Here is a 13,372-nt window from a genome sequence, read left to right on the forward strand (position 1 = left end):
CAACATGTAGATTATAATATACTCCTGGATATGACAGCAGTAATGAAAATTCAACGCCAACCTATGTTTTTTAAGGTTTTTGTAACAAGCTATCATGCTACTTTGGGTCCTTCCAAATGTGTAAATGATTGTAAGAAGCATGGCAAGTGTGGATTTTCTGGGTTCAAGCAAAGTTCCCAATATTTTATTTACAATGGTTTCATATCCAGACTATGCTTGATTGGTACAAACAAACTACTGATGATTGAGGCAGGAAGGAAGAAGCATAGTTATTCTTCATGGATGTATAATATGTGTCATGTCTATTGTACCCAATCGTTTGAGGTTATCAAGGTTGGGGAGTGGAGGGTCGGGCAACATTTTTAATTTTGACTATATGCTTTCCTAAGAGTGTTTTCAGTGCTTTCCTAAATATCAGTAAATGTTATTGAACCTTGTTTGCACTATTAAGTGTATTCAGAACTGCACTGGAAATGTTTTCAGTGATATTTCATCCTATAGTTTATCTTGACGAATAGGCAGGCTGGCTGGGAGAGACATGGTGGAGTGCCCGTTTCTGCAGGTGATTGGTACTATTTCCCCAGCCGTCTTATGCATGGTGCATTGAATTTTGAATGCAATTATTTTCTCTGCTGGTGGCCAGTGGATGGATGTCTTTCATGGCAGGAATTGCATGATCATGATTGCCAAGAATTAAGCATGATTCAGCTCTGTGTTTGTCCACTACAGTTTTGAGGTGTGTTTCTTTGGATAGCTTATGTAGATGGACATGGAGTTTTCCAAATGTGAGCCTGAACCGATGCTCATCCTCCAAATATACATTTTTGAGATTTCTTTCCCCTGCTGAAAAGTGAGACAAATGACCACTAACAAGTCTTTTTGTATTAGTTGTCTTAGTGCATAAAGAAATCACCATTACACATTACCAAACTTTGAACCTTATATATCTTCCACAGTTGTTATACTTAGCTGCCTTTTTTACACCACGCTTACAGTATAGGGTGCGGTTAACAGAAGACACCTCAAAGTATTATAGCAAGTATACATGTGTTAATATCAAGCAGCAGAGAGAACTCTTTTATGTCTTGGACAAAATAAAGTAGGCTGATGAGATCTTGCTCAGTAAGTTTCAAAATACGTTTACAATCAAGTGTTATGCCACACCTGGAAATGGGAGCAGGTTCTCTTTTTAATTGGACGACCAATTTTATGATCACACCATTTCAACTTATATATAGTGCCCACTAAATTCAGATTGGACATTACTTCAGCCATACTGGACCAGCAGAATCGACACCTCCATCTAATGCCACAAGCGTGATAAGTATGGGACGGGACTATGCACTCTACTGAAGCTTATCAACCACAGCCGTTTTAAGACCCAGACCAGACCACCGCAACACCAACAGTCTAGGGCTTGTGTTAGTCCTGACAGAAACTTATATGTAGTACACACTCCTAATTATTGCATAGACTAACACAATTCATAGTTTTAGTGTGCCACTATGGTATTTGGGTCTGGAGGAAGTGCGTAATGTCTCTGCATATGTCCCCAGCTGTTCATTACAATATAGAAGATCTTTAAGCCATTTCTCTTGAGCGGGCACAAAGCCACATCCCAAGCGCATTGTGATTCCCGCTTCGCCAATAGAAGTGACAAGACCATCAACAAATCTTTGACCTAGTAATACCCTGCCAGACCACCTCCATGGATGAGACCTTCTAGTGTAAACTATAAAATAATGAGGAAAACATAGGGAGATACATTTTCATTAATGCACACTCAAAATATTGAAACCAGTGTAGATGCCATCAATAATGCAGTTCACCTATGCTAATCAAAGAAAAGTGGATTGGTGAGAAGCCATATCCTAGGAAGACTCACTGCAGGCACAGTACCACTTATTCATCTTTATGGACTTTTGGTGATATATAAATAAATGTATCTATTGCTTGTAACGAGCTATCAATTTTAAATAACAGTTTGCCTATTGGTGCTGGTGTTTTACAAGAAAATAGAGCTCAGTAGCAAAATAATAGGGTGGCATTCAGGCAAATTCTAGAATGAGTCAATTTATTAAACAGTTAGCATCTGAGATGTACAGCGAAACACGGAATAAAACGTGAATTACCTTAGCGTTGGGTCACCTTAAGTGAAGGCAGGATGGCATGTGTCATCTGATCTTTAATATCCAATTTGTTGATTTGATCTATGGAGCTCCATCTAGGATAACAAAAGAGAATTGCTATCACAACAGGGCTATGCAACACTAGAGATGTACGTCTGCATTGCACCTATCTGAACACATGCATTGTGTTTTTGTGAGCAAATCTAGATACTGCATTTTTATTGCATCCATGACACAATTTTGTTTTTTAAATCTTGAAACCATTGTTGCAGCAATGCATTTTCTTCTTAATTTGCGTTTTTAAATCATAATTAAGTAGCTAAAGAAACTTACGTCCCAAATACAAATGTGAACATCAGGACATAAACCTGCTCATCACGTTAGGTGTAATGTGAACAATCAACAAATTAGACTCAAATGTGCCCAAATGGCATAGAAAACACATTTCTGAAATTTCACAACCAGGATAAAGAAAGAAATGTTTCTGTGCAGAAGTATCTTACTGTATGTGTATGTACATTACATGTATTTTCTTCATGACAATTTACTCCTTCTCTAGAGCATTTCTTCTTTACAATGGGACTGGTTTACAAAAAACTGACCCATCTGTACAGATGCGTTAGTTTCCCTGCGCCTCCAAACGAAACTCTTGAGCCACGATGGTAGCACCGTATTTACAATACTGCACAACATGGAGCAAGGATTGACAGATGGTTCAGAAATTCGGATGCATCTGTTGGCCCTAAAGTGACTCATTGCTGGAGTTTCTCATGAAAGTGACGCAACTCCAGAAATGTGCCACAACAGATAGGTGAGTCCCATTCAAAAAGCCTTACGCCTGGTCTGAGCAGGCATAGGGATTTTGATGCAGTGAACGCATAAAGTGACGCAGTGAAATGTTTTAAATTTCACGAAGTCAGTTCTACATGGCTTTTTGCGTGGAAACGCCCACCCTGCATACATCATACCACGTGTAGGTATAATTTGATGCAGGGCTGTAATGGTGAGGCATTTCTTTAGATGCACCACTTTGTAAATTGGTCACAACGTGGCGCATTGTTTACACCCACGGTGCACTACAAAAAGTGACGCAACAACAGCACAAAAGTTTTACCAGGGGCTTTTAAATGTACCCCTTCATTCTGATTTAATGACTTATGCCCTTCCACTGTCATTCTGGGAACCACGTTTTTCTTTTTCTGCATACACCTCAATGGACTGCATGTATTGTCATGCTTTCTCCCTTGTGTACTGCTTCCCTTTCAAATTCCTCCTTCCCTAGGATCACCTTGTTGGTCATCTCTTCCTCCCACAGCTATTCCATTGCTCCCTTCCAGCCTTTTATTTAATATTTAACACCTGTTAAACATCTGCTGCCTAACATTCCCTACTACTACTACTGCTCAGCTGCTTTGACTTCCTACCCCAACATCTCACCCACTCCACCCTTGATCCCCATTACATTCTTTTTTCAAGAGATTTTATTTTTGTGCCCTGCAATTAGCTACTGAGCCCCTCATTTCAAGACAGGCATCGTTCATCATGGACATAGTAGACATAAACAAAACAAGCATTAGTTATGCAATAGGTCTTGCGTTTGCGAGAGTTTAATCTAATGGCATTGTAAATGATAATATCTTTTATTTATGTGTTTACAAAACCTGCAAGCAGTGCGGTGAGCTTGGTATTGGAGAACCACCAGTAAGTAGGCACGCGCTGTGGATTCACCACAGTGGTGACTGATGTCGCCTAGCAGTCACCTCTGCCCCACTACTCGGCGGAAAAACAAACGTCATGGATGTACTGATACTGATTAAACAGTTGGTGGTCAAAACTTCTCACCAGGTGAGCACAGGAGGCCAGAATACTCAATTTCAATAATCCTACCATGAGGTAGTATGATTACACACTGAGTTCAAATTAGAAGATGCTGTGTTGCATACTGGTGGATCACCTTTACCATCTGTATCTGAGAAACACTGATGAATCGTAATAGTGGTAGTAGTCAATGGAGTCACAGTTGGAACTATGGCATGAAATGTTCATAATCTGGACTGTTCTAACAAGTTATCTTCAATCAGGAAAGTTTTAAATAAAACAGTATTGCAATTCCCTATTTATTTCCAATGTTGCTATGTGGAAGGAACTACTGTGGTAGATGGGTCTCACATTCCCATGTACCTCTATTGTGTTGGTATAATGGCTGGAAAACCACCAAACCCAACAAGAAACAGGGTCAGTTCCAGATAAAAAGCTCTGCATTCTCAATAGGTAGGTAGTTCCTGTCCTACTTATTATGACAATCATACTTCAAATTACCCAGTGCAGCAGCAAAAAAACGCTGGGCAAAAGTCTGCTTGGTTACAGCTTGGCGCTACACCTTCAGTAAACTTGAGAAAGAGCGTGCTTGAGGATGGATATCTTCAGTTTTGTGATACATTTATAACATAATTGCTATATATGCAACCCCCATAAAATTACTCTAACGCACTTTGATACAAATACTGACAAAAATCAACATACATGAACCTGTAAAGAAATGTAAAGTAAAACAAATCTGAAGGAGACCATCAGGACTTGTGCAAAGCACTAAGGCGAAAATACTTTCTTGAAGCTTCATGTAGGCTTTGTCCTTGTTTTCCCACTGTTAGAAATGGGATTTCTGGTTGGCTAGGGCTTGCGCCTAAGCCAGGCAGAAACCACCACTCTAGTCAGGGAAAAGGAGTTACACGCTGAAGATAACCCCTGCTCACCCCCTTGGTAGTTTGGCACGAGCAGTCAGACTTATCCCAGAGGCAATGTGTAAAGGGTTTGCAGTAAACTGTGCAGACAGGCCCTGCAATGGCAGAGGCCTGAGACAGGTTTGAAAGGCTTCCTTGGTGGGTGGTGCAAGCAGTGCTACAAGCCCACCAGTAGCTTTAAATTTACAGGCCCTGGGTATGTGAGATACAACTTGACAAGGGACAGGTAAATTAAATACGACAAACAGGTGTAGACCAATCTTACCATGTTTTCCACAGTGAGCACATGCACTTTACACTGGACAGCAGTGCTAAAGTGCCCAGAGTCTTAAAACCACTAACACCAGGTCAGAAAAAAGACTAGGAGGAAGGCAAAAAGTTCAAGAATTACCCTGCAAAAAGGGCCAAGTCCAACACCCACTGTTACAACTAGCTAGAAGAGTGTCAAAAAACATTTTAAAAAATACTGTGATTTAAAACCTGAACAGAGACCCAGTGCTAGACCTTTGCCACCTCACAGGTCTAGACCACTATCTTTAGATCATAGACCATTAACTACAAGTTTTTCAATCGTGCTATGGCTGGTAGACTGGCGGTGGGAAGGAACTGTGCAAGAAAAACAAAGCAAGCCAATCAAGGACCCACAATGGAGATCGACTTTTAAGGAACATTTTGATAGCATACATCGGGTATATTGTCTCATCAATTTCCGCTCTGCAAAGATTGACAGCTAATACTGAAAATAGTTTACATGAATCTATTAAGATAAGGTGTCTGTGAAATCATTTATAAAATAAACTACGTAACTATTTAAGAATTTAAGTCATTATGCATAAACAGCTTTGCATAAGCAGTGTACAAAAGGTAATAAAACGAGCGTTTCATAAAAAAAAGGCAATTATAGCGCAAGCCCGAAGAAGACAATTAACCTATGCATAAAGGAGACTAAAATCTGTCTGAAAATGCCTAAGAATACTTTCATTTTTAAAGAGTATATTGGTAAAGAATCAACTAAGGAAGAGAAGGACCATAGGTTTCATAGTCTAGAAATAAGACACAAGTATTTATATTGGGAATGGGAATTGAATGATAGAAGTGCCAACTGTCAAATACCTGTACCTAACGCACTTGCTCTTTTACAGCATTTTGAAAATGTAACATTTAAAGTGCTGAGAAATTTAAAGCTGCACATACTGATTTTAGTAATGCTGCATGAATGCTAGTCCGCGGGCAAGCTACTTAAAGAGTTTAGAAAGGGGAGGAGTGCACCTAGCGCCTTGTCCTTAAATGCTAATTAGTTTAAGCAGCTACTTGGAGAGGGAATGGGGGATGCTCAGGCAGGGCTTGTGGTTTCATGAGGTCTGTCATGGGCTCTGTAAATATTTAAAACTGCGTCGCACTTTAGCACAGCAAAGAAAACGGGGAGGGCTGCACGCACAGCGTGGTGTTGATGTAAAGTATGACATGTGTTATTATTTACTTATTATCCTTTGTGCTTTTCCTTAACTGTACCACGTTGCACTTGCCAATTATGTTATGTTAAAATGTGGACATGGTACGTGTTTACGGCACTGGATAGAGTTGCTTATGTGCTGCTCTCTGTGTTGAGCTGGGGTCTTACATGTGATACAAAGCTTAATTTATGAAGAGCGTGTTAGATGAAAGGGGAAGGCAAGGTGCTGTTTGGAAGAGAATACTTTTCCAGAATATGTAGAAAAAAAGAAGAATGCCCAAAACAGAAAATTGGTCAGAAAATTAAAATACGTGTTCGGATGAAAAATGAGGAACGTCCCAAACAGAAAATCGGTCTGAAAATTAAATACGTGTTCAGATGCAGGCTTCTATTAAACAAACAATATTGAGTGAACCTGGCGCGCAACACCCATTGGAATCAAAGGGCTTCAGCCCCCCCCCCCCCCTTTGAGCGCCCCCCCCCCCCCCTCGCGTGTGGCAGCCCGGGCTCAGACAGCTCCCGGACACACACACAGCCGCACCCGAGCACTTCACAGGTCTTTAAAAGACCATGTGCCTGTTAAAGAGGCTTTGTTGCTGTTTCACCCTTCTAAGAGCCCCTGCAGTGCCACTCCATCTACTGCTTAATGTTTTAGCCCCCCCCCCCCCGAAATGTGGCTCTAGTTGCGCCTCTGGAGTGAACGTACATTAAATGGTAGTTAAATCCATATGGGCAGTTGAGTCCGTTCAGGAGCAAAGAGCTACGCGCACAGAGTGAGTGAAGGAGTAACCTCTCGGATGTATTTACTACGAGGCAAGTAACCGGACGTGTCACACGCAGCATGTTAAACAATGTGGATGCCATTTTGGAAGGATAAAAGGGACATTAAAAAGAATGGTCAGCTTTGAACAGATATAGGCAAAACGATGTTTGCGGTTATTTTAGGGATGTTTTCATTTTGTTGGGATAGTATGACAGTAATACAACGGAATATAAACGGATACCTATTGCGTATTGAGAGACTTTGGGTGCAACTGGGATATGCAGCTTTTTTGAAGAGGACAGCACTATGGGTCTGCTTCCAGTGTTCTGTTGGTTGCAGCTGCCCGTCTCTCCGTGCCCCTCAGTTGGTGCAAGATTTCTGCCTGTGACACTGGTTTCCTCTCTGTGCCGTAGTTTCATTGTTTTGCGCTGTGGCTCGGTGTGAAGCTCGCAGTTGATGCCGTACAGCAACAAGCGTTAAGTTAGTCAGCCGTGCGCTACAAAAGAAAAGACACGCGGCCACCATTGATAGAGATCAAGCTTGAAATAAAAAAAGAAATTGCAGTGTTATAGGTCTGGCATTTACATGCAAGCCCTATGGCACTGAACACAAACTGCCGCCATTTTCCCAGATACTTTGAAAGTAAATGCGGGCATGGCCCGCTGAATGTAAGCAAAGCATGTTGTTGTGCCTAATGTAGGGGAAACTCAATAAAGAAAATAGTACACGTACCGTGTAACACCCAAGTCAAGGGGCCAGTAGCTTACAAATGAATACCAGGACCTACTAAGGAGGGACTTACAAGCCTATTTAGGAATCAGAAGACCACATAGACGAAGGACTAAGACACAAGCTAATGAAAAATATGGGCGGAGCTTTCTCCCGTAATGTAATACAACAGATCAGCCCCAGAGCAGCTCTTGCGTGCTGGCTCAGGCTCGATCTAAAAAGGCAGCCGCATCTCGCCTTATGCACACGCATGCGTGGTGATGTACGCATACATGAAAGTCAAGCAAGGCCGCTGTAGTGTCATGGTGCGTACAGACACAAGTGTCATAATGCAAGCATCCATTCAACCATCTCACTTATTTTTTTTGTTATCAGAGTACAGCATGTGTAAAGCGGCATTTTTTTCAATGATTAACCTTTCTCATAACCCTAACAACGCAGCCGAAGAATACTCAACCTGGCTCACTTTGGCCCTAGATAAATTAGTCCCCACTAAAGCCACCTAAAAAAATCGCAGTACCCCATCGGCACCTTGGTTCACCAAGGCTCTGAGACAGCAGAGACAGCTTTGCCGAAATAAAGAAAGGCATTGGAGAAAGACATATTCTAGCGAAGGGAAGGAAAACTATAAGAAAGAACTGACCCAATACAAATCGCTAATCCTACATGCTAAAAGCAATTTTTATTCCTCTAAAATTGAGCAAGCTAAAAATTCTAACAAGGAACTCTACCAAGTGGTAGCCAAATTGTCACACTTGCCTCCCCAATCAACCCCCAAACCAACCCAAATGTCTTGTAACAGCTTGGCTACTTTTTTCTTTGACAAGGTAAACAATATATACACCAACTTTTTGGAAAAAACCTACATAGACTCTTATCTTTCCGTAGCCCCCATTGATCACCCCACTTTTTCACAATATCATAACACCAACCCCACCTTAGTCGTCAAAACCATGAACACTATTAAATCAAGATCAGCCAAAGATCCTTGTCCCGCATCTATTCTCCTCCCTATCTCAGATGTCATTGCACCTCAACTTGCTAACAACTCCAACACCATGTTCAACACTGGAATATACCCAGCAATCTGGAAGGACACTCTCCTCAAACCCCTACTGAAAAAGCCCCACCTTGATGCAGAGGATTCTAACAACTATCGACCGATAGCCAGCCTGCCATTTCCAGCCAAAATCACAGAAAAATTGATGAACCTCCAAATCTCCCAATACATAGAAGAACACTCCCTCCTTGACGACAGACAATTCCGCTTTCGCAAACATCACAGCACCGAGACTGCACTAATCAAATCCACTGATGAGATAAGAATGGCACTTGATCAAGGAGGAGCGGCAGTACTCATCCTGCTGGACCTCATCGTGGCCTTTGACACCGTCGATCATAACATTCTGATCGACCGTGTCAATGCTATAGGCATCCAAGCTAAGGCTAAAGACCTCTTGACATCTTTTCTAGCCCACCGCACCCAGATGGTCCAGCTAGGAACTTTTCTATCTGAACAATTGGCTCCACCCTGTGGTGTCCATCAAGGCTCATCCCTCAGTCCAACCCTATTTAACATCTATGTCACTGACTTGGCTAGGGTCATTAAGGACTGTGGGATGAGCCTAACATCATATGCAGGCGACACCCAACTGGTCCTCACCATCAAAGAAAACGGAGACAAAATAGCAGCCAATTTTCAGCAGGGCATGCTGGCCATCAGCAATTGGGTGTCAGTCGATTCCCTCAAATTGAACTCCAACAAAACTGAGGGCATGACATTCGGTAAGCTCACCCCTTCCTGGCCAGATGCATGGTGGCCCACTAACCTCGGCCCTCCCCCCCTTCCAGCTGCCAAGGTTAAAAACCTAGGAATACTCATTGATGACAAACTCACTTACTCTGCCCATGTCAACTCCATTGTCTCATCATCTTTTTTCAAACTTAAAGCCATAAAAAAGATCCTCCCTTTTCTTCCCCCTAATTCTGGTAAAACTTTGGTTACCTCATTTGTCATGTCCTCAGTGGACTATTGTAATGGACTCCTGGTTAATGCCCAAATCAAGGTCATTAAGAGGTTGCAGTCCATACAAAAGGCGGCGGCTAGATTGCTTTCAGGTACCCCTAAATTCCAACCAATTGCCCATACCATCAAAGACTATCACTGGCTCGCAGTGAAAAATAGAATACAGTTTAAAGCTCTGTATCGCCTATAACGCCTCTCACAAACAGGGCCCGCGATTTCTTCTCTACCCTTTCGCATTCCATGTCCCCAAACGACCACTTGGCTCAATGAATACATTCATCATGACAGTCCCACGCACTAGAACTGTTGCCTAGTACGACCGCAGTTTCCATGTATCAACGGCCAAGCTCTGGAACTCCCTTGAACCCAACGTTAGGTCGGCCCCAATCTGACCATTTTTAAAAGAAAAATAAAGACATGGCTTTTTAACCAATAACTCTTCCCCTCCCCTTCCCGTCCCCCCCCCTCCCCCTCTCAGTCTGCTTCATCCACAGCACCGAGACGCCCTTGGGCGATTGTTCGCGCTATACAAGTCGCAAAAATAAATAAAAAAATGCATTTGAATTGTGAAACAGTATCGCCAAAAAAAACATTAGCAGAGACAAAGGCGAGACTGATTGGCTTTGCCAGTATGTATTCATGTCTATAATCCATAGAGTTTAAAGAGGAGATGCACTGTGTGTCCATGTCATGGTTATGTGACGATTCTTCATAACCACTCCCAATGAAAGGCACTACGAGGAAAACCTACCTTTTCTGTTCCAACAATAGCCCTAAAATGCAAATGAACTGTGATTTGGCCTGAAGCCATTCTAGAAAGCTGGCAAGGTGCTTCTCAATTGTGCCCAGAATTGCAAAATCACTGCATAACCCCACTGCAGGGGTTTATTTTTCTACCCACAAAAAGCAAGCAAATTAACTTTCTACTGTGCGTTAATGACCTTTCAGTACCCCACTCAGAAACAAACTCAAGGGCGCTTAGAATATACACATTTTGCATTTCTCATCTCCATTCAGCATCTATAATGGAAGCTGGTGCAAGGACCATGCAGCCCTTTGGGTTGCTTTAATTGAATGCTATGAGCCTGATTCCTAGAATGTGAGCATCTCTACACAGAAGCAGTGGAGAAAATCATACAAACACATTTCATAAAAGTAACAGTTCATAAACCTGGCTGCTTCTGCTTCCAGTTCCTTCATAGTGAATTCATCACATTGCATGCTGCCGCATTCACAGTTTTATCACATTGCTATCACTGATGTATGAATCAGACAGAGCCATTTAGCCAACCATTTGCCAAGAGAGGTTAAAGTTTCCAAAAAGTTTTTTTTTTTATTCAGTTTTTAACATCTGCTTATTGGCAAGTAAAGAAAAGCACAATGTAGAAGTTAATTCGACTGCATTGCCTGGCGGATACTTTCATATTTTAAATCCTATTGTACATAAAAATGTGGAAACTGCTTTTATATTTTTATATTATACACATATCACTATACATATAAGTTCAGAAGTAGCCGGACAAGGACATCAATGTAGGGCTTTCCTGCACCTCTGTTCTCATTTCTAGCACATGTGGTAAATTGCGATGAAAGAGGAACACCATTTTGTTATTATGGACATAACAGCCGTGATTAACAAAACAACGTGTTCGTAGATATCTTAGATATCTTCTCCGAAAAGAATGCTACTTGTACTTTTTTTACGACATGCAAAACTTGCCAGTGGGTGGCATAGAAAGCTGCACCAGTCACGAGTTTTCAGGGTACCTCTTGTAAATTTTACCAAAATCTTCTTTGTGGTAAGGGCTGCTATTTGAACAATATGCATATGAAGGGGATACATGTCTGCTGTCAAATGATGGTGCCCTTGTGTAAAGAGTACATGTTTTCCCTACAGGGAATGCCTTTTTTCTGTGGAGCACCGCTTTTCCTATGCTGCCATGAACTCTGGAACTGTTAATTCTTCTTCCCACCCTGAAAATGGGTTCATTTACTTCCTTGGTAGTGGCAAACCTCTCATTGTGCCCGATTCACAGAACTAACTTACGACTAAATCCTAAACTTACTCCTTTGGGTATTCACAGACAGCATTTAGTAGTCTTAAATTAGGATTTTTTTCTTAAATTAAGAGTTTGTCCTAAATTAGTATTTTGTCTTAAATTTGGATTTGTCTTAAGTTAGGATTTTGTCCTGAATTAGGATTTTGTCTTAAATTAGTATTTTGTCATGAATTAAATTTAAGTTTGAGTTTAAGGGCCTTTAACCTGTTTGGTGCGTCGGAAGGCACTCGGCCATCCGACGTCACAGAGGGCGTGTGCGGAGGACGGCCGGGGGCCGTCCAAAACACGCCCAGTCCATAAATCACCCATACCGCAGCGGAATTTGCGCCGTGGTCAACGGGTTAACAAGGGAGTGGGCCTTTAATGGCCGGTAGAGCCTGCTTCAGAGTTCTCTAAGGTTTTTAGAACATTCCACCCATCTACAGGGCAGTATGTTCTAATTTGTAAAACCAAGGCCTCACGGAGCCCGAGGAGATTAATCCCTTGGGCTCTGTGAGGACTTTGTTCACAGCAATGGCTGGACCTAACAGCCTACGGTAGTATGTTCCAGGAGGCGTTGGAGCAGGGAAGACTACCGAATGACCAGCGGGTAGCCTCGGTTTTGGTCATCACAAAGTAGGGCAAGCCCTGGGAAGGACGTACTTCTTATAGGCCAATCTCACTATTAAATATAGAAGCAAAGGTGTTGACCAAGGTAATAATGACCAAAATCAACAGAGTGATGACATCTATAATTCACCCCGAATACCAAATGCCTGATTTAGAACGGTTCTGATACCTGCATCTAAAACATGCACTAAAGACCAACATCCTGATGGGTGAACAATTACCTGAATACGCACCACTTAAGTACAGGGTGCTGTTTGAACCAATCCCAGAAAAAGCTACTTCCCTTATATGCTATAAAATAATGAACAACACCCCTGACTCCCTGGGGTCCCTCCGGGAGGCCTGGGAGACTGACATAGGTATCCTGGAGGATAACAACTGGGCGGAGGAAAAACAGAGTCCCCGGGAGGTAGACATGAGAGCGTGTTTCCAGCTCATACAACTATGAATATTACATAGATCATACACGACCAGGACGATGCTCACCAAACGGGTTGTAGCGATAATGACCAGATTCAGAAACCAAGAAGTCCTTTTTTGAATTTTCCACACTCCACTCCCAGTCATAGAATCCTGCAGAGCATAGCATGATGAGAGTAGGAACCAGAAAGTGGCAAATAATCAAGAAAGGTTTAGTTATGTGAAGATAATCGTCTAACATGTGAAGCTGTGCCTAATGGTTATCCTCATTCTTACTACAGATAAAATAGGGTAATTCCTGTTTCACAGTTCTGCATTTGTTTCATCCTCTAACTATGGACACCGTAATAGACCAAGCAACGTTAGATGAATCTCACATCTTAAGCAGGCACATGAGGAGTACTTTACGTGCTCTGTTCTTTCATTTGTATGGGATGACTCT

General features: G+C 42.0%; 1 protein-coding gene across 1 annotated transcript in view; it reads right to left on the bottom strand.

Moving 5' to 3' along the window:
- CNTN5 (contactin 5) overlaps nt 1-13,372 on the bottom strand; it is a 3,039,905-nt gene that overhangs the window by 2,672,178 nt on the left and 354,355 nt on the right. The window contains exon 2 of the mRNA XM_086935289.1: nt 2,133-2,224. The gene's annotated coding sequence lies outside the window, so the exon portion shown is untranslated. The remainder of the gene's footprint in view (nt 1-2,132; nt 2,225-13,372) is intronic.

This window comes from Lissotriton vulgaris, chromosome 8 (genome assembly GCF_964263255.1).
Source record: "Lissotriton vulgaris chromosome 8, aLisVul1.2, whole genome shotgun sequence".
In the NCBI taxonomy this organism is placed as follows: Eukaryota; Metazoa; Chordata; class Amphibia; order Caudata; family Salamandridae; genus Lissotriton; species Lissotriton vulgaris.